This window comes from Hyaena hyaena, unplaced genomic scaffold, assembly GCF_003009895.1.
Source record: "Hyaena hyaena isolate Hyena2069 unplaced genomic scaffold, ASM300989v1 scaffold_567, whole genome shotgun sequence".
Taxonomy (NCBI): Eukaryota; Metazoa; Chordata; class Mammalia; order Carnivora; family Hyaenidae; genus Hyaena; species Hyaena hyaena.
The window spans coordinates 750664-773046 of NW_024081200.1; the positions used below are offsets into that span (position 1 = coordinate 750664).

At 34.4% G+C, this 22383-nt stretch overlaps 1 long non-coding RNA gene across 1 annotated transcript; it reads right to left on the reverse strand.

Moving 5' to 3' along the window:
* Positions 1–216: 216 nt before the first annotated feature.
* LOC120248137 lies at positions 217–21923 on the reverse strand. Its single transcript, XR_005532502.1, has 4 exons — positions 21839–21923; positions 7653–7714; positions 6661–6706; positions 217–428 (listed from the first exon to the last, which is right to left on the reverse strand). It is a non-coding gene; the product is annotated as an uncharacterized LOC120248137 (long non-coding RNA).
* Positions 21924–22383: the final 460 nt, after the last annotated feature.

Here is a 22383-nt window from a genome sequence, read left to right on the forward strand (position 1 = left end):
TTGAGAAATAGTTTTTCTAATTGTTGGAATTATGATTATAATCATTCTTTCCTGACCCCTCACCTTGAGTGATGGATGAATAAAGTATGAAATACAGTTGCTTCAAAAAAAAAAAAAAAGCTCACCTGTTATAAAAGCTAAAAGCATGGAATTAGTATAGCATCTGGCAGATATTTATTAATCATGCCAACTAAAACAGATGGGAAGTCAAGCATTAAAATCTGTTTTCTACGGCCTAGAATGACAATGAACAATAGGTCAAATATTACACTAAGAGTGGTAATTGTCCTTTATATAGGAAGAAAAAATGGGTATCTTCAAATTTTCCTTGTTTGAATATTCTCTCTCCACAAGAATCCAGATGACTTTATATACTTTTTAATTTACATGATAAAGTATTTTGAAAAGTTGGTCATGAAATTTTCATCCTAGAAAAATAACAAGGATGGGAGTTAAAGAATAGCATTCTACCTTATAATTCATATCTTAGAACACCAATTCCCCAATACTATCTACAGATCCAAGGACTATAGAGTAAATATGAAACTATTTTGAATATCAGAGAAGTATAGACATATATACACACATAAATATACAGGGTTTATTTATATGACATACAGCATTATGCTCATAAGTCTTAATCCACTGTAAGAATTTAGCCTTCTAAATCTTCAATGTCATTTCTGGTTCTTGGCTTCCTTTCCTGGTTGCTCAGTCTCTGACTCAGACCCCCCACTTCTTGGAACATCCAAATCTCATTGCAATTCATCCACCAACTTTGCAGTCTTTAATAACACTGTTCTTTTTTATTGTAAGTTTAAACAGGTTTCACTTTAATGTGTAATGATCTCATAACCTCTTGAACCTCCAAATTAAAGTAAAATGTATGTTTTTGCCATCAGAGTGACATAAAAAATAAGCACCTGCCATTTTCAGGGTTGTTCAACCACGGTTAGACTAGTTAGAAATCTGAAAACTCTCAAATGGTTAGGTCAGAGCAGTGAGAGTAGTCATCTTCCCAAGTATACTATAATGATCCTTGGGGCAGCAGAAATAACAGAGATGCCAAGAGGTGGTTTCTAAGTCCTGCAAAAATCTAAAACTGAATGAGTACATTATTAAAATCCACAGATGAAGTCCTGAGAACAATTTAGGATGGAATATTCTTAAGTAAAAAATAATGTGGTAGGAACCCCTTAGGTCATAGAATTTCATAGATAGTTGATGATTGAAAAACTTTTTATCCAAGTGTTGGGAATAATATGGGACATTGAAGGACTGGTAGTTCTTATGGACTGTGTCAAACTTATATGTTGAAATCTAACCTCCAATCTGATGGTATTAGGGGGTGGTTGGTTCTGTATTTTTGGATAAGGTAACTGAAGATTATCATAAGGGCCATTGGGAGGTAATAAGGTCATAAGGGTGAAACCCTTTTGAGTGGGTTTAGTGTCCTTACAAGAAGAAGATGAGAACTAGCTCTCTTTCTGCCATGTGAGGATACAACTAGAAATTGGCAGCCTATAGCCCAGAAGAGAGATTTCATCAGAACATGATCATGCTATCACCCTGTTTCGGGCTTTCAACCACCAGAACCTTAAAAATAACTATCTGTTGTTTAAACTAAAAAGAAAGGAAGAAAGGAAGGAAGGAAGGAAAGAAGGAAGTGAGGGAGGGAGGGAGGAGTTAGAGAAAAGAATAAACATTATCCCATTTATAAAAATTCTTCAACATGTAAGTTTCAGTGGTATGATGGGAGCTAAAATTAGATCCGAAGTGTTGTAAGATAATGGATATCAATGAAATGGACACTGTGAACACTGATCATTCAATGTAAAAGTCTGCCAGTGAAAGAAAGGCAAATTTTAAGAAGGTAGGAAATATTTCAAAGAAAATCTTTCAAAGAAAATATTTGCTTTTCTCATAAAGAGCTTCCTTTTTTTTTTAAAGGTATATTTGAGGGCAGAAAACATGAAAGCAAAGGAGTAAGAGACTGAACATGATGAAATTGATAAGTATGCAAGCAAATTTCTTGGAACGAATCCCTGCTTCCTCCATTTCCACATTGCAACGACTCTGCTGCAGCCTGCCACCATGGTTTTAGGCAGAAAACAACGTTGGAACTGCTTCCACTGGCTCATCAATTTACTTATGAAGCTTATCTTGCCTAGCAGAAAATCACTAATTTATTCATATTTGAAATATAAATGAACTTTTAGTGACTATTAAGTTATTAACATGTTATTTTTTCAATTATGTGTACAATTTACAAAGGAAAAGAAGGGGGGTGTTTAGTGGGGGGATGGGCTAAATGAGAGTTGGGCATTAAGGAGGGCACTGGGGAGGAGCACTAGGTGCCCACTGGGTGGGAAGTGATGAATCACTAAATTGTACTCCCGAAACCATTATTACCCTATATGCTAACCAACTTGGATTTAAATAAAATTTAAAAAATAGAGAAGAAAAAATAAAAACACAAAATAAAACAATATGTTAATAGCATTATCAACTTTCCATGTAATTAGAATGAAAATATGAAAATAATATAAACATATTTTAAATTAAAAAGAAGAAAAGTCTAAATCTGAAGAAATGATTTTTTTTTAAATATTTTTATTTATTTCTAGGAGAGAGAGAGAGAGAGACAGCGTGAGCAGGGGAGGGTCAGAGAGAGAGGGAGTCACAGACTGAAACAGGCTCCAGGCTCTGAGCTGGCAGTCAGCACAGAGCCCGACGCGGGGCTCGAACCCACGAACCGCGAGATCATGACCTAAGCGAAAGTCGGACGCTTAACCCACTAAGCCACCCAGGCGCCCCAGAAATGATTCTCTAATGGGAATTTTGAACCCTGAAATAATCACGCAGGCCAATAAGAAGGGATTGTGTTGGATGAGAAGGCAGGGGAAGAGAGAGGACTTCCCCAAACTACTCATAACACGTAATTATTCATAACACATGTATTCTATGAAACTCAGATACCTCATCTATTTTACCTCTTAGAATCACCTACTTTTTAAAAATTTTTGTTTAAATGTTTATTTATATTTGAGAGAGACAGAGTGCAAGCAGAGGGGGCACAGAGAGAGAGAGGGAGACAAAGAATCTGAAGCAGGCTCCAGGCTCTGAGCTGTCAGCACAGAGCCCCACGCAGGGCTCGAATCCACGAACCGTGAGATTATGACCTGAGCTGAAGTCAGACGCTTAACCAACTGAGCCACCCAGGTACCTCAGAATCACCTACTTTTATGTTATCTATTTTCTGTCTTGTTACTATGTAATTCCTGATATATTAAGGAATTTGGTAGCCACAAATTAAAGAATATTCAGCATTAGACGTCAACCTTATTATCTGCTAAATTAGAAGAAATGGCATTTAGAGAGTAAAATTATTATTTTAAAATTAAAACTATATAAAATATTTTGCCTCCTCCTATGTAAGAAATTCTAATCTTAGCCATATTTCTTGTAATGTTTAACATGAAAGAAGGTAGAAGAAGAAAGCCAATAGTGGTTCATCTGGTTTTCTGATTATGTGGTATCTGATGTGCTTTTCAATGCCTTGAGCTTCCTCTGAATTGACAGAACACATAAGCAAAATTTTTAGACAAAATTCGGAGTGAAGTTTGATAAATGTGAAATAGTTCCAGTTAAATAAAATCAGTATCTGTTTTGATATATCAGACCATAACAGAAAACAGTGTATTAAATCCTTATATATTTTATTAGTTAAATATTTATTTTCAAATAGCAATAAGGTTTTTGAAATTCAGAATAACTTAGTCTATGGAAACTTTTCCACTGTTGATTTTTATTTTGTTATATCTCAGTGTTTTACTCCACCACCTTGATTTTTTTTTAAGTTATTTCTTTGTGACAATGTCTATGATTTTTATCCACATGAAAAGTTTCTCATAGCTTTCCCTCAATCCTAACTTTTACCCTCAAATAAAACACAAGGGGAAAAAAACTGCTCAGTTGGTTTTCTGGGCTCTCACAACACCACATATATGGTGTTAATCTCTTAAAGTCAGCAAACTGTTGATGTATGAAAAACAATATTCTCCAAGTGCAGAGGGTCAAGTAGTGGAAAGATACTTAAAATGATACAGAAGGCCCATGTTTCTACTACAAAAAGAATTACTGAACTGCTGTTTGCAAAGCTCTGTTTTTGTATGTAACTTTTCTTGGCAACAGATGCAGTATTTATAGTAAAGTCTATCACCGTTTATTAATGTTATACATTAGAGTTATTTGCTACTCTAAAAATGATATGCTAAAATATGCCGAAGCATTTTTAAATAAAACAAGAAAAATGAACTGACAATTTATTAATTGCATTTCATTGTTTCATAATAGAACATGATAAACCTTGAAGAAAACAACATAAATATATCAATTCCATTTAGCATAATTGTTCTAACCATTTATAATGAAGTCTCCAGAGAGTTCTTTTCTACTCATTTTTCCTAAAATTGCAAGAGATTTTCTCCTTTCTTTATTTCCTCCTGCCATTGTTTAAAACAGTTGCTTTCCAGTAATTTATAGGCATGCAGAGAATAAAGCAATCACCTAAATATGCATGTGTCCAGAGCACCGAAAAACAACTTGCTAATTGGAATCTTTCAACTAAATGTCATTTGGGAAATCTTGCTGCAGGTATAGTGCATCGTGTATACTGCTTGTGGCAAGACTAAATAGTTCAAAAGACTAGTCTCAAAGTTCTAATAAGATACTAAAAGAGGTGCATTATTAAATGTACACCAGTGACTCAGCTTACCATAAGAAGCAATTCTGCCGTATGTATTAGGTACTATTTTTTGAAGGAATGCATAATACATCTGCTTCAGCTTTAAGGAACACTAAACAAGTCAACACTGAGTTAGATATAGGGTCAACAGTCATGTTTTCTGTTAAAGACACATGGAGGAAGAGAGTTCATTTACATAAAAATTTATCATTTAATGGCCATAAATTCTTTGACTGTATGCTTATGTTTTTGTTTTTGATAGTTCCAGAAACATCAAAGAGGTGCACCTTCATCCTTAATGGGAGTGACTAGTCTTTATTTTCATACCAAGAGAGCAGAAACAGGCCTGGCAGCAACGCAAGAGAGCAAGGAGACACAACTGTGTTAGAAAATCCAGGGGTGTCTGGGTGGCTCAGTCAGTTGAGCGTCCAACTTCTGCTCAGTTCGTGGGTTCGAGCCCCACATCAGGCTCTGTGCTAGCAGCTCAGAGCCTAGAGCCTGCCTCAGATTCTGTGTCTGTGTCTACCTCTCCTGCTTGTGCTCTCTCTCTCTCTCTCTCAAAAAAAAAAAAAAAAAAGACTAAAAAGAAAAAAGAAAAAGAAAATTCAGCATACAAGAAAGTCAGTCACACGCCGAAGCATAGAGGAGATGGATAGCCACGTGGGAAACAATAAAAATAGATCAATTCTTTACATTAGACATCGGGATAAGTTCTGAAAGGATTAGAGAGTTGGCTGTCACAATAAATTAATATAGCAAAACAAGTACTAAGAGAAACATAAATTAACTGCTCCGTAATTTGTCTTTGCGGAAATCTTTCCTAACTATAATTCAAAATCCAGGAGGAATAAAGGGAAAATGGCTAATCTTACTAAATTTTAAGAATACTTCCCAAGGCAAAAACACCCTAAGCAAAGTAAAAAGACAAATTGGAGGGAAGGGGGGATTGCAATCATATCACAAAGGGGTAGTGTCCTTAATATATTATTAACCTCAAATAATAGTGACAAAAAAGGACCCAAATTCTAAATGGTCTATGGCTTTCAACAATATTTAGTCTTTCTTAAAACTGAAGACCACTTCTCACCTATCAGAATGGATACAATACCAAAGTCTGAAAACGTAAGGTATAGATGAGGGTGTGGGGGACTGCACTGTAATACATTGCAGTCAGAATGCAAAAAGCATAACCCATAAAGAGAAGAATTGGCAATATGTAACAAAAATTCATATATATTTACCCTTTAAGCTAGCAATCCCACTTCTAGGAAGCCATTCCAAAATATACAGAAGTTGGTTTATTATAGCATGCTTTGCAATAAATAGCAAAAGACTTGAAACAAAGCATATGTCCATCAAATTGGGAAGAAGTATGTATATCAACACAAGGGAGCAATGTGCAGCTCTGAAAGATGATGAAGAATATCCTTCTATATTACTATGGTGTGATCTCCAAGAAAGGTGAAAAATATCAAGGTGAAAAACAGCATATGTAGTATGCTATTTATTTAAGGAAGTGAATATATGTACGTATATTATTATAAAATTTACATTACAATATTATAGCAATTAGTAACTAGTAACACAAGTGTATAACTTTGACATTATAAAATCATAGTAATATAAAACTTATTTATAAAATAAAAAATATATACTATAAAAACAACAACAAAGTTAAATACATAATGATTTTCCTAGGAGAAAAGGGAATAGAAAGGACAGGGATTAAAAATAACATTTCTGAATACACTGCTCTGTAAATTTCAAATTTGACTTTGAAGCCACCTATATATTTTAAATAATGTTAAAGTAAGATCAATTTTAAAAAGCAATTTTCTAACTCCTAAAAGTCAAAGTAAAATCCATGTATCAAATTATACCACAAAATACAAAGAAGAACTATTCCAACTAACCTGTAATATTACCAAACGTTCCTGGTGGGATATACTCTAAACGTAACTAAGCAGAAAAAAAAAAATTAATTTGTTTTCAGTTAATGACTGTCAATATCATTATACTGCAATTGTTAAGTATGTATTGTGAACTAAAGCAAATGGGTAATTTTAACAGTATTCTGGAGAAACAAAGCTTTAAACACAGAATTAACAAAATGTAATCACAAGATCAATAAGGTTAAGTAAAATCCCCACAGTCTTGACTATAGATTGTTGTTATCGAAAAGGATTTATGATTACATATACACAAGGGATTTAGGTATTTCCTACTTCTGTCCACCAAAAGATTTGAAACCGTGAATAACCTAGTAACAATGTGCACACCTAGCCCCTGGTCTTTAATTGCAAGACTTGGAGAAATAGCTAGTTCTAGATGACAGACAAAAAATGTACAATATGAACCTGGATCGTTTTACGTACCAAAAAAGCAAGTTTCTATTGGGGTTATCTGAATGGAGTCAAGAGCTAAGATAAAAAAAGGCTACTATTGGCCAAAGACTAGATGATCTGAGCATGTAGTAAAGATAATGACTGCTATGAATTGAAACATATGACATATGTTTAAATCCATCATTTTGCAAAGACTATTAAAACACACAAATTTTTTAAACTTTATTGTTCTCCTTCTGAGTACATTAATGAGTGACTCATTTTTTACAGCTGGTAAATAAAGTAAAAGATAAAGCAGGTGTAACCAACTTTCCCATACCAACTGCAATTGAGGATCACCAAACAGTGAGGGTAATTGTATCATTAAAAAATCACTCAGTTAATAAATGAAAAGAAAATGATAAAATAACATATCACAATCATATCCTAATTAAATATGAATCTGAGCAATGATCATCAACTGCTATAACATCACAAAAGTTAACTAGACACTATATGCTTCCTAAAGGAAGTACCCGAACCTACCTACGAAGTATTCTTGCCAAAAACAAACAACTCACCCATGAACCTCTTATGGACACACTTCTTGCCTCCTCTTCCCATCTGTGTTTTCTCCCATCATCTGTGGAAATCAACAACCCTCAATCACTAACCTGAGGGTCAACCTGGACCCTTTCCCTCTTATGATGTGTTTTCATTCATTTCTTTTAATTTTTTCCCTAAACATTATCTCTCTTCCCTGTTTCCACCCTTCTGTTGCCAGGAGTCCCAGCAATGCAAACTTTGCTTTTAAAGCCCAACAGAAGAGGGATTGGAAGTTAACACCAGTGGAAACTAGGCCCCCAGGGCTTTGTTTATGGGATGTGAGGAAGAGGAGCTAGAGCCAGAGCATGGTCAGCAGTGCAGCTGAGGACTCTGGTCAAAGATTATCAGATGGTGGATAAAACAAATACACTTCCTATGAACCCACATTCAGTCTCAGGTCCAGGGCCCATCATTACTCATACTTCTGAGCACCCGTCTCTATCTACTAGGATGGGCACAGACAAGGAATAAGACGAGGAAGACTCCTGATACACTCATTGCTCACAATGAATAAAATACCCTCGAGGGTAGAAATTATGTCCTCCTAGATCTTTGTAGCACATGCATCACATCACGTAGTACATTGCTGGGTATGATTGTAAACATTCAGTAACTAATAAGCAGACATATGACAATGTAACCAAATAAACAGATAATTACAAATGGGAAAAAAAGTGTGTACTACTGAAGTTCTTCACATTCACTGAAGATGTACTTGTTAAATTGCAACGTTAATATTTTGTTTAAAAATCTAGAGCCTAAAGAAAAAGGCTGAGACTAAAGGAGTTAAGCATACCACTTAAGAAGTTAGAAAAAGAACCACAAAATAAATCCAAAGAGAACTGAAGAAAGGACTCATGAACATAAAAGCAAAAATCCCCAAAATAGAGAAACTAAGATGCATTAGAGTAGAAGCAAACCTGGTGTATTTAAAAGCCAGAGTAGATCTTTTCTTTCAACAATGCCCTCCTCTCTGTGATAAAATAATCAGTAATAATTATGAAATTAAATATCTAATAATAATGTCCATAAAAGACAGAAGGTGAATATTTTTTAATGTTTATTTATTTTTGAGAGACAGAGAAAGAGAGAGAGAGAGAGAGAGAGAGAAATTTTTAAAGGAAATTTTTTTTTAATGTTTCATTTATTTCTAGGAGAGAGAGAGAGAGACAGCGTGAGCAGGGGAGGGTCAGAGAGAGAGGGAGTCACAGACTGAAACAGGCTCCAGGCTCAGAGCTGGCAGTCAACACAGAGCCAGACGCGGGGCTAGAACCCACGAACCGCGAGATCATGACCTAAGCGAAAGTCGGACGCCCAACCGACTAAGCCACCCAGGCGCCCCCATTATTTATTTTTAATCTACTGCATAAACATAATAACATGTAAAACCATAGCAATTAGAGACACAAACTGTCTAAATTAAGACCTAACAAATCCAAATCATTGTGCATTTATCCCCTAAGTGAATGCAAACAACTGAGTCTGAATAAGTCACAGGAAGACTCTATAACTAGGAATTCTCCCATTAGCTTCGAGGATAATAATAAGGACACTGTACTTTGCAATTTACAACTATGTTTTCAAAACTCAGTAGCAACTTGATTGATTATTTAGCTTTCAGGCCAATAAAAGACTTTTTAAGTAGAGTATTTTATCCCTGATATTGCTTGTAATCACCAGTGCATGATGATCATATAAAAAAGCTTGTCAACATTTAGTCAGTTTTATCATTGCTTTTAAATTCTCTACAGACAACACACCTCTTAATTGCTGGTACCCAGGGAAGGCCACTGTCACCACCCACCCATCATGTGCCATTGCTGCAAAGACTAATATTTGAAAAGTCTAGTAAAATGGACAAATGCAAAAGTTTTGCAAAGAAGAGAAGGCACAAATAAATAATACGAGGAATAAAAAAAGGGAGACACAACTTCAAATAGCATAGCCACTAAAGAAGTAAGAAGAACACTGAACTGTATGACAATATGTCAGAAAACTTTAGATGAAATGAAAATACTCCATAAAATATAACATAAAAAGCAACTGAAAAAGAAAAATTTTATAGTCAATTAACTTGAATGTTTATTTTAATTTGCAGAAAAACACTAATCACCAAAGGTTAATGATAATTTATGCTAAACAAGGAACTGGGCATTCCAATCTTAAGCTAACTTAAAATACAAAATGAGGACAAACTTCCCAACTCATTCCATGAGATCAGCGTATCCTATTTACCAAAATCAGACAAGGACAGGAAGAAGAGAGAAAAGGCTAGTGTAATTTGTGAACATAAATTTTAAAAATCTAAACAAAATATTAACCAAATGAATACAGCAGCATACAAAAAATATATCACGGACATGTAGGATTTTTATGTCAACCATGTAAGAGTTATTTGGCATTCTTAATAGAAAATCCATATTATGATCTTTATATAAATGCAAAACAGTGTTTAAAAGTTCAATATGCATTCATGACTTTAAAAATACGCTTAAACTAGGAATAAAATATGACTTCCTTAAAAATTACCCTTGAAAAGCTTAGGGCAAACATCATTGTTAATGTGGGAACTTTGGAAGCATACCCTAAATTGAGCTACAATTTTTCTGGTTATACGTATAGTGAGTTTGGAAACCACCATACTGTTCTAAGTAAAAAGCTGAATATACAAAAAAAAAAAAAAATGACCAACTCTTGTCGGATCCATAAATGAGGAGAGGACACAGGGCAAAACTCTGCCTCTAAGTGTGATGAGACATGTATACACAAGGCATCCTGGTTTCCTTGATGCACAAGCAGAAACTGCCCCGGAACCAGTGTGAGAGGAAGAGAAACCTGAACTTCAACTGATAAATTGTAGCAGCTCAGGGTAGACAACCCTGAAAATTAAAAACTTCAGAGAGACCCAGTCTTTGGGGGTCCCTCACAATTCTGTGAGATTTACCTCCAGGACAACAATGAGATTCCCACAGTAAATATCAGAGAAAAATCTAGTCTAGCCCAGGCAGGGAGAGAAGAAAAGGAACCATTCTCAGACACTCCAGATAACTCTGCTCTCATAAAGGATACCCTCAGGAGAAACAGTTTAACCAGAGCGTAAACTGCTTGGGTATCATCAGAACTTAACAGAACTGGGGAAAGAAAATGCCCAATTACAGTCCACTCAGCGATTCTGTACCAAATAAAAGAGAAGAAAAATGGACCGAAGACCTTAACAGACATATCACCAGAGAAGGTACAGAGATAGCAAATAAGCATATGAAAAGATGCTTCACATCATGTATCATCAGGGAAATGCAAATTAAAACAACAATGAGATACCACTACATACCTATTAGAATGGCCAAAATCCAGAACAAAATCCAGAAGGCTGATAAGGGTGTAGAGTAATGGGAATGCTCATTTATTGCTGGTGGGAATGCAAAATAGAATAGACACTTTGGAAGAGAGTTTGTCAGTTTCTTACAAAACTAGAACTCATCCTACCATACTGTAATCATGCTCCCTGGTATTTACGCAAAAGAACTGAAAATTTATATCCATATAACAACCTGCACATCAGTGTTCACAGGGGCTTAATGCACAATTGTCAAAAATTGGAAGCAACCATGATGTCCTTCAGTAGGTGAATGGATAATTAAACTGTGGGACATCCAGACAATGGAATATTATTCAGCTCTAAAAAGAAATGATCTTTCAAGGCATGAAAAGACATGGAGAAAAAATGTAAGTATGCCTTCAAGGAGAAAGAAGCAGTGTGAAAAGGCTAATGCTGTATGCTTTAACTACATTATATTCTAGGAAATGCAAAACTACAGAGACAGCAAAAAGACCAGTAGCTGCCAGAGAGTGGTCAAAGAAGGGAGAAATAGATGAACATAAAGAGTATTTAGGGCAGTGAAATTACTGTGTATGAAACCATGATGGTGAATACATGTCATTTTGTACTTGGCCAAACTATAAAGTGTACATCAATAGTGAGCCATAATGTAAACTGTGATTTTTGGATGATGATTTATTAATATAATTTTATCAGTTGTAACATATGTACCACACTGGGGGAGGATGCTCATAATGGGGAAAGTTATGTTTATGTAGGAGCAGAGGATATATGGATTATTTCTGTACCTTCCTCTTAACCTTGCTGTGGATCTAATCTCTTCTAAAAATTCACATTTTCAAATTTTAAATTAAAAATATTTTTTAAATTTATATACACGTCCAAACCACATCTATCACCACACTAATAAAGATAAGAAACTGTACTTGGGTACAGTAACCAGATTAAGAAATGAAACTAAATGCCTAATACTTAGAAAAGCAGAAACAACATTGTCATTATTGCAGATGATACTTGTCTACATTGAAAATCCAAAATAAACTGTGAACAAATTATTAAAAATAAGTTTAGCACAGTGTCAGAATGCAAGTTAAATATGAAAGAATTTTGTTGTACATCAGAAACAAACTGATCATAATTTTATCAGAATATTAAAAGATATCATTATAATAGCAACCAACTATGTACACTAATGAGGAAGAAGTCAACAAAGATGTTTGAATAGTTTGTGGAGATCATTATAAAATTTATTGAAACATCTTAATGAATTTAATCAATTGAGAGATATACCAAGTTTAAATTAAATTTAGACACTTATTTTATAGGGATATCAGTTTCTCCAAATATATTTACAGATTCTTTATAAACTAAATAAATATCCCACTAGGATTTTTCAAAAGAACTTGACATCAAAATTTTGTTAGAAGAGCAAAGGACCAGGTAAAGCCAAAACATTCATAAACAAGATTAATGTGGAGAACTTTCCATCAAGATCTTGAGAATCATTATAAATTTCAAGTATTTAGAAGAGTATGATACTGGAAAAATGACAAAGAGATCAGTGGAACCAAATAAAAGCCAGTGTATAGATACATGTGTATATATGGAACTTTAATATATGACAGATGTGTTATTATAGAGGACTGTGAATATGAAGAACTATTCCCTAGAAGATGTTCAAAAACTTGTTTATTCATATTGGATGGTAGAGGGGAATGGAACTCTACTTTACACTATACACAAAAACCCACTTCCAAGTAGAACAAAGATTTCAATATGTAAAGCAAAACCTTAAAAATTTTAGATAAAAATATAAGAAAATAGTTTTATGATCTGAGAATAGGGATAAAAAGGAAAAAAAATTAATTCCTAATCATGATTATATATACATATCATGAAGAATATATATATATATAATAAGGATTATAATTGTATAAATATAATCACATTGGTAGTTTAAATGTTTGTCAAGAGCTATAGTTAACAAGTAAAAATATTAACCATAAAATGGGAGAAAATAATTACAGCATATATAATTGACAAAAAATAGTATTTAAAATATATAACAGACTCCTCTAAAACAGAAACAAAAAAAGGAAAATATATGAACAGGAATTTCCAAGAAGTTTAAACATGCATGGGCAATAATTCAAGTAAAATCAAGTGCAACACCATTATTAATCAGTGGCATATTAAATAAGGCCAGAATGACATACCCTCTGACACACCTAGTTTCTCAAACACCATGGATTCTGGTAGTCCCAAATGTTGAAGAAGTCACTGATCAATATGTACTTTTATATACTGTTTAAAACAGTATAAAATGATAAACTACTTTTGCGGCATTTTTGTATAAGTGGGTAAAGTTAAACATTTGAACACAGTATGACACAGCAATTTCACTGCTAGATATAATCTCTAGAGACACCTTGGAGCATGTGCACCAGGAGCCAGTTATAAGAATGTCCGCAGCAACATCATTATTATTAAACACTGAAAACAACCACCCAAATGTCCAATGATAGGAGAATGCATAAATAAATGTGTAAATGACATACTGAAAAATAAACACATTGGCCAACTAAATGGATAAAACTTGAGTACAGAGTTTGAATAAATATCTTTCATTCTAAATAACTATTATATAGTGTACAATTGTAATAAAGTTCAATAAAGACTAACTAATATCTATGGATGGATAGATGTAATAGAAAACTCATTTTTATAAATCAAAGAAATAGTGCTTACTTGTGAGGAAAGAGGCAGGGAGATGGGGTAGGCTACAAAGGCCATATTCATAATGTTCTAGATAGTACATCGAATGATGCAATGACTGTTTATCATCATGGTTTATAATTTACATAGGGGTAATACAGTATTAAATGGATCATATCAAATAGTTAAAGACAACTACATTTTTTTAGAAAGATAATTAAGAAAAAGAAAGAAGAAACAAGGATGGGAAGAAAACAACGTAATTACCCACCATACTTTTGAACATGTGTTCGGATGGTGGCTGATGGGTGCCAAGGGGCAGCAGGAATTCTTTCTTGAACATTAAAGAAATACATGGGAGGGTATGTTTCAGAGCATTCTGATCTGATTCTGATCTTGTTTAGTGTAGCATGGTTTTGTGCTGCTTGAAAAGACAACAGAAACTGTAGGGATCAAGTGTTTGTAGAGAAACAAAATACACTGTTTATAAGATAATATTAGGAATAAAATTTTGGAACATGAAGAAAACTGAAACTTAAATCTTACTAAGGCTCTAGACATAGCTAGAACTTAATAAAAACATACAAAAGACAGAAAAATATTCTAACCCCATAAGGAAACAATTCTACAAGATAAATGACCCGATTTCACCAACAAATAAAAGGCATGGTGAACAGAAAGACCAGTGACAAACCTTAAAATAACATTTTATTGCAATATATGGACTAATTAGACCTTATTCAGATCTTGATTCGAAGTGTTAAAAATGTATTAAACAGGAAGAATTTAAGCACTATTTCATACATTAATCACATTATTATTTTTGTTGTGATAATGGTACTGTGATTTTTAGGAGACCTTAGTTTTTAAGACAAATGCTGACATATTTACAGATGATATAATAAAATACTGTGAATTTGCTTAAAGATAATTGTGGAGAGAGAAGTGGATGGGAACATAGAAGCCAAAGATTGGTCATAAACTGATAGCTGAGGCTAGGGATGGATACCAGATTTTTTTTTTTTATATTGTTCTCTCTGTATGTGGATATGGTTGAACTCTTCCACTATCATGCAAAAACATACTGTGTATCTTATTTATTTGCCATAACAAGCCCATAAAGAAAAGTGTTATATACTACACTTTTTTTTTTAAGAAATAATGAAACCCAGGAAACCTAAGGGATATGTAAGTTAAGTTTATAATGAGGCAGAACTGGGATCACAGTCTAGAGGCTACAGACTTTAAACCAATGTTTTTCTACCACCTCTGAATCCATAGAATTTTATGCTCCCACTAGGTGATGTTCCAGATCATTATTTATAAATGAGATGAACCCACGTGGAATGACTCTCTAAGCAACATATTCTTAGACAGATAAATTGAGTGTGTTGTAACCTTGTAAACAACTTCTAAAAATGAATCAGCCCTTGGAGTTTTTTTTTTTTTTTATCACCTTTCCCCCAGGAGAAACACTTGTCAAAAACTGAATGAACTTCATTGTTGCTTCATTAATAACTTCTCTGAATAAATGCATAAAAGGTACTATTTCTAAAAGTAGTGTGCCATTTAAATTAATGTCGCAGTTTTGGCACCATCTTCAGGTGCCAAGGGAACAGACAAAAAGGTAAACATTGGATTCTACGTGATTTCAACCACAGTTAATAAAAGGCTTATAGCCTATAGGAGAAGGCAGGAAGGGAAAAGGAGATCAGGGAATGGCACAATATTTGATGGGCATGGTGGAGTGGGGAGATGAAAATTAAATGCCAATTCTAAATGGCTCATTGTGGCTTGTTTTAATAAAATATCTAGTTGGGTATGAAAATTCACCCTTCATAACTTTTTGAAAGAAATAAATGCCTCAACCTTTACAAAAGTATGCCTGTGAAACAATGGAAATTTTACATTAATAAAGCTACTAACAGCCAGATAGCAACACAAATGTTAAAGAAACCTAGACACAGAATGACAAAAATTAAAAACAAAATAAAACTGCTAATAGAACATTTAAGGTTTTTGGTCATATTCTCTCAATGTATTAATTAGTTACTTCTTAAAAACTCAGTTTGATTTTGGTTTCACTTGGTCTTTCCACATAGTTTGTAAATATTCAATTTTGTGGTTAAAACTAATAACTCTCCTTGTCATCAACCCAAGCCTGGTTCCCTAAAGCATTTTTAAATTCAAAGGTAATTCAGTTTCAGAGCAAAGTCGTGCACAGAATTCTAATTTACTGTGGAAAATCTGCACCATGCCTGATGATGTCTCCCTGGAGACAAAACATCAGGTAGTTTTGTCAATCAAATCAAAGTCATCATGTTCCCTTCTAATTTATTATAGTTATTTATATGTTTACTTATGTCTTCAAGGGAGATTTGATTATGAATTATTTACTGTTGTTATTCTCTTGTAATGCACCAATCACCATATCGAGACCAATTTAGGAATGATGTCTGCAAATTTCCAGATAAAGAATACTAAGCAATTTATGTGATAAACTAATGATACCATGAAAGAAGGGAAATTGTTCTACATGAAATTCCTTCTTCGTCTCTCTCAAAAGCTTAGCAACATTTCCAAATACAGTTCTTCACTCTCTATAAAGCCTTCTTTAATGATTCTTGTTGCTAGTGACAGTTTCCTTCCTTTATAATTAAATATCTCTTATCCATATACGTAAACTTGGCCATAGATTTCTTCTGTATTTAAATTTCAACTTAACTTTGCAGTCTTAGAGGAAAAGGATGATTAATCTATTTTTCACTAATAACTTGTATATAATTTTGTCAGAATGCTTTGTACAATTAATGCCAACAGTTATTGGTGAGTTTATTGACTGAATGGCCCTGTGATAGACTGCAATATTGATCCAAATTCTTACACATTCCACTTCTTTACATCCTTTGCTATGTAATTTTGAGGTGCTCTTTAATGGTAAGGGAAGGGGCATAATTTGCTAGTCATGTGACATGTCTTGGCTAAAATTACGTCAGCAGAGTTGTCATCAACAGAGGCTTGAATGGGCTTACATAATGAGGTTTGTTTTCTTATACAAATCTACAAATTCTATAAAAAGGACATTCCCAGATTAGCGCAGGAGAAGGACCAGAAAAACTTACAGCAAAACTAAGAGGCCCTACTAATAATATTTGAGGCCATCCTAGATCAACCAACAGCTAGCCATCTCTAAATGTGTAAGATAAATAGAGAAACCCATGTGACTAACCTAATATGCATGAGCAACAAATACTTAACTGTGTAATGCCACTGAGTTTTTGTAGTTAATTATCATACAATACAATCATGGTGATAAATATGGATGCAAACCCTAATTTTTTTTTAATTTTTATTTATTTTTGAGAGTCAGAGAGAGATGGCACGAGCAGGGGAGGGGCAGAGGGAGAAGGAAACATAGAATCTGAAGCAGTTCCAGGCTCCAAGCTGTCAGCACAGAGCCCGACATGGGGCTTGAACTCACAAGCCGCGAGATCGTGACCTGAGCCAAAGTCAGAGGCTTAACGGACTGAGCCACCCAGGCGCCCCAAACACTAAATATTTTTTAATGTTTATTTATTTTGGGTGGGAGAGAGAGAGAGAGAGAGAGAGAGTGCATATGTGAGTCAGGGAGGAGCAGAGAGAGAGTGAGAGAGTGAATCCCAAGCAGGCTCCGCAATATGACCACAGAGTCCTACACAGGGCTCAATTCCCTGAACCATGAGATCATGACTGGAGCCAAAATCAAGAGTTAGACACTGTGACCCAGGTGCTCCTTAAAAAATATTTTAAGAGAATTTACAAAGTCATACAATGAGAGAAAGTTTTGTTGTAAAGTTTATTAGTGATTTGCTTCGATTAAAGTGGGAGAGATACAGGATGTTTAAGGTAAGAATTGGTTCATGCACTCATTAAAAAAATTTCATCAAGTTGATACAATGTGACATAAACTCCAAATAACATTGGAGAAATAAGAATAATGACACAGTTCCTACACTTAAGCAAACCATTAAGCCAACAATATGATTACATTATGGTGTTTTGATTGGTAGATACTTTCACTGTTTTCTGTAGGGGCCACTATAGAAGGGAACTCAGCTTGTAGCATTAGATAAGTTTTCCTGGAAGAAGTACTTGTTGAAATGTCAAAAAGACTTGGGTTATCAGAAAAAGGTGAGAAGGCATCTGCCTAAACAAATTCTGGAGTCTCAGATCAGCACATTTTGAAGAAAATAAAATCATTGGGTATTTCTTACATCAGGTATATACAGATAACACTGGCAAGTTTAGGTAGAACCTAGAAAATTAGTCTTCCTGGAAATAATCAAGGCTTTGGACTTTATTCAGTTGGTCATGAGAACTGACTATAATTTAAAAAAAATTTTTTTTAATGTTTTATTTATTTCTAGGAGAGAGAGAGACAGTGTAAGCAGGGGAGGGTCAGAGAGAGAGGGAGTCACAGACTGAAACAGGCTCCAGGCTCTGAGCTGGCAGTCAGCACAGAGCCAGACGCGGGGCTCGAACCCACGAACAAAGAGATCATGACCTAAGCGAAAGTCGGACGCTTAACCGACTAAGCCACCCAGGCGCCCTGAGAACTGACTATAATTTTAAAAAGAAGAATGACATGATAAAGCTTAGATTTTATAGAGATTAGTTAGGTGCAAAGTGTGAGGAGGAATTATAGTGAATAAAGGCATCCAGCTGAGAAATGATGAGGCCCTAAAATCAGAAATAACAGTGGACATTATATTTAAAGATGTTAAAAGTGTAGAATCAATTAGTCATGGTAATAGAAAGTAGATGGTAGGCTAGAGAAGGGAAAGTCCAAGATTTCTGAATTAAAAGAAATGGGTAAAAGAGTGAGGGGAGAAGTGAAAAGAGTAGTTTGTAAAGTAGAAGAATGAATTCAGTTTGAACACTTTGTTGAGATTTGGGTATCTCCTCCATTCTTGAGAAGATTATACAGAAAGTTGGGGATAAAGGGAAAAGAGTTTTAAGTAGACATGGCAATAGAAATATAAACTTTACTAGCATATTTAATCATAGTTAAACTATGGGTGAAATGAGCATGTACAGTGACACAAGAAAACAGTGAGGAAAACTTCCTGGAAAACACAACATTAAAATGTAGGTGGTGAAAAACGCTTAGATTTGGAGGTTGGTTGAGTATACTGGATGGAAGAAGTATAAGGGAGGGATTGGAGATATTAAATCACCAAAAAAGTAAAAACAGGCTTCAAGTGATCTAAGCTGAATAAAGAAGGAAATAAAACTAAGAGTGGTGTATTTTTCTTACATATGTAGGTAAGATATCAAAGACAAGAAAAGTTCTAAATTGTTCTATTTGGCTTAGGAATAAAATGAAAAGGACATAAAAATTTGATTTAAATATTGTACTCGAGATGGGTACTATATAATAGTAAAAGGAACAATCAAACAAGAAGATATAACAATTATAAATATTTATACACCTAACATAGAAGCACCCAGATATAAAAAACAATAACAAACATAAGGAATAATATAATTGATAATAAAACAATAATACTAGGAGGCATTAACACCCCACTTACATCAATGGACAGATCTTCTAAACAGAAAAATCAACAAAGAAACAATGTCTTTGAATGACTCAATGGACCAGATGGACCTAACAGATATATGCAAAACATTCCATATTAAAACAGCAGAATACACATTCTCGTCAAGTGCACATGGAACATTCTCCAGAACAGATCACATATCAGGTCATAAATAAGACTTCAACAAATACAACAAGACTGAAATGATACTGTACACAAACATAAATTCAAAATGGATAAAAGATCTAAATGTGATACACAAAACCATAAAAATCATAGAGGAGAACATAGGCAGTGACTTCAGGCCATAGCAACTTCTTTCTAGATATATCTCCTCAGGTAAAAATCAAAGATAAACTGCCTCTGCACAGTGAAGGACACAATCAACAAAACTAAAAGGCAACCTACAGAATGGGAAAAGATATTTGCAAATGTTATATCTGACAAAGGGTTAAATATCTAAATATACAAAGAACTTATAAAACCCAACACCTAAAAATTGAATAACCTAATTAAAAATGGGCAGAAGACATGAATAGACATTCTTCCATAGACAACATACAGATGGCCAACACATAAAAAGATGCTCAACATCACTCGTCATCAGAGAAATGCAAATCAAAACTACAATGAGATATCACTTCATACTTATCAGAATTGCTAAAATCAACAATACAAGAAGCAGCAAGTGTTGGGAAGGATGTAGAGAAAGGGGAACCTCTTGCACTGTTGGTGGGAATGCAAACTGGTCATCTTCTCTGAAAAACCAATTGGAGGTTCCTCAAAAAGTTAAAAATAGAATGACCCTATGATCCAGCAATCACACTACTAGGTATCTACCAAAAAAATACAAAAATACTAATTCAAATGCACCCTGATATTTATTGCAGCATTGTCTACAATAGACATATTATGGAATCAGCCCAAGTGTGTCCATTGACAGATGAACAAAGAAGATAAAGAAGAAATAAATAATATTCCATTATATTGGAATATCTTGCCATTTGCAATAACATAGATGGAGTTAGAGAACATTATGTTAAGCAACATAGTCAATCAGACAAACACAAATACCATGATTTTTGCTCATATGTGGCATTTAAGAAACAAATGATCAGAGGGGGAAAAAGAGAGAGAGGCAAATCAAGGTATATAGACTCTTAACTATAGGGAATAAATTGATCGTTACCAGAAGGGAGAAGGGTGGGGGGACAGACTGAATAGGTGTTGGGGATTAAGAAGTGCACTTATGATGAGCACTAGATGATGTATGAAAGTGTTGAATCACTATACACCTGAAACTAAGACAATACTGTATACTTACTAACTGGGATTTAAACAAAAACTTTAAAAAATAAAGACTGCCCTTGAATGATGTGAAGAATTAAGTACAGAGGTAAACGTTTAGTCTGATGGTCTTTATACTGCAGCCCTAGCTAAACCAGGGAGAATATGTTTCTTACAGCTAAATTTCTCGGCAATCTTCATGAATATGGTGGACTGTAATTTCCAAAAATGGTCACAGCAATATTTGCAGTTCTACATATTCTTCCAGAACTTTTTCACTCCCCATCAAGAGGCAGTATATTGCCTCTTGCTGTTGAGTCAGAATAGGATTAGAAAATTGCCTCAATGAATAAAATAGGGCAGAAGTGACTTTGAGTGATTTCTAGTGCTCAATTAATCCCATTTACTAGATACAACAATCTCATTTAATATCTGTAACAACCTTTGGATGTAATATCTGTATCATCCTCATTCTATATGTGGGATCTGGAGACTCTCAGAGATGGGTAACATATTGAAGGTAACATAGGAGGTAAGTGGCACAGCTGGGATGATTTGATGTATAGGATTTTCCCTCAAAGCTGTTGGTTATAAACCCAGGCTCTGAATCCAAATTGCCTCAGCTTGAATTCTAGCTCACTCCAAGATGTCATCTCTGCCAAATACTTAGAACATTTTAACACAGTATGTTTTAAATACAATCTGGTTTAAGATAAAGCACTTTTTAAAATACTGGGAGTATCACCTTTAATGTATTATTTGAGTAGTTTTCCAGGTCTCATGTACAGTCACAAAAGTTAAATCTAATTAAAGAAATTATATACATATATCTAAACATGTAACATTGTGTTTCAGAGTTGAAAGTTATCTAGTTAAATAAGGTATGATTTTATCTAATATGATACACTCATTCTTAATTCAGAGACTTCTTGACTGAGTATACAACCCTCAAGACGATCCTAAGGAAGTCATAACTGTACTCTGAAACTTTTTTTTCTCATCCCTCCACTAGTTATTAGGCTTCAGGAATATCCTTTCAGGGATATAGGATTCTACTCAAGTAACTACTACAAAATATCATGCTCTGTATTTGGAGCCACCATTGGATGTACCTCACTATGGCAACAGGAAGGTTCCAAAACAAAACTTCACAACGTCCAAATGTTTATGACAATATTTGTTATTAGTGACCTGGTTATTATTTTTTCTAAATCTTGAAACCACTCTGTCAACATACCTTTCTTAAGGAAAACAACAGAAGGATGGTACACCCTCAAGAGAGATACTGTGATTGAAGAGTTATAAGATCATGACAAGTTCAGAAAACAAGTGTGATAAAATAAGTGGGAGAATTAGAAGAATGAGAAAGGAATATTGGAATTAAGGATTTTAGAGTTTTTTCTATTCTAGGTGACACCAAATCCAAGGTTTAGTCATTGGGGTGGCTGGCTAGAATCTACTGCTGACAGTTAATAAGTTGTTAGCTGGAGTTCACGAGTGTTATATCCACGGACAAAGAGTTTGGGAGATCAGTGTAGAGGCTAAAAGAGGGTGAATCAGTTGCCAAAGTTCTTTTTCATGAATCTGTGCATTTACAGAGGCTGTTTCTTCTGCCTGGAATATCTTTACAACCACCCATTTGCCTGTCAAACTCCTATGCTTTTTTCAAGTACCAGCTCAAATCTCAACCACTCTATGAATCATTGCCTATGAATCATGTCAGATTAATTCCTATGAGCTCTCTGAGCTTATAGCATTTTATTCTCACCTTGATTATAGCAT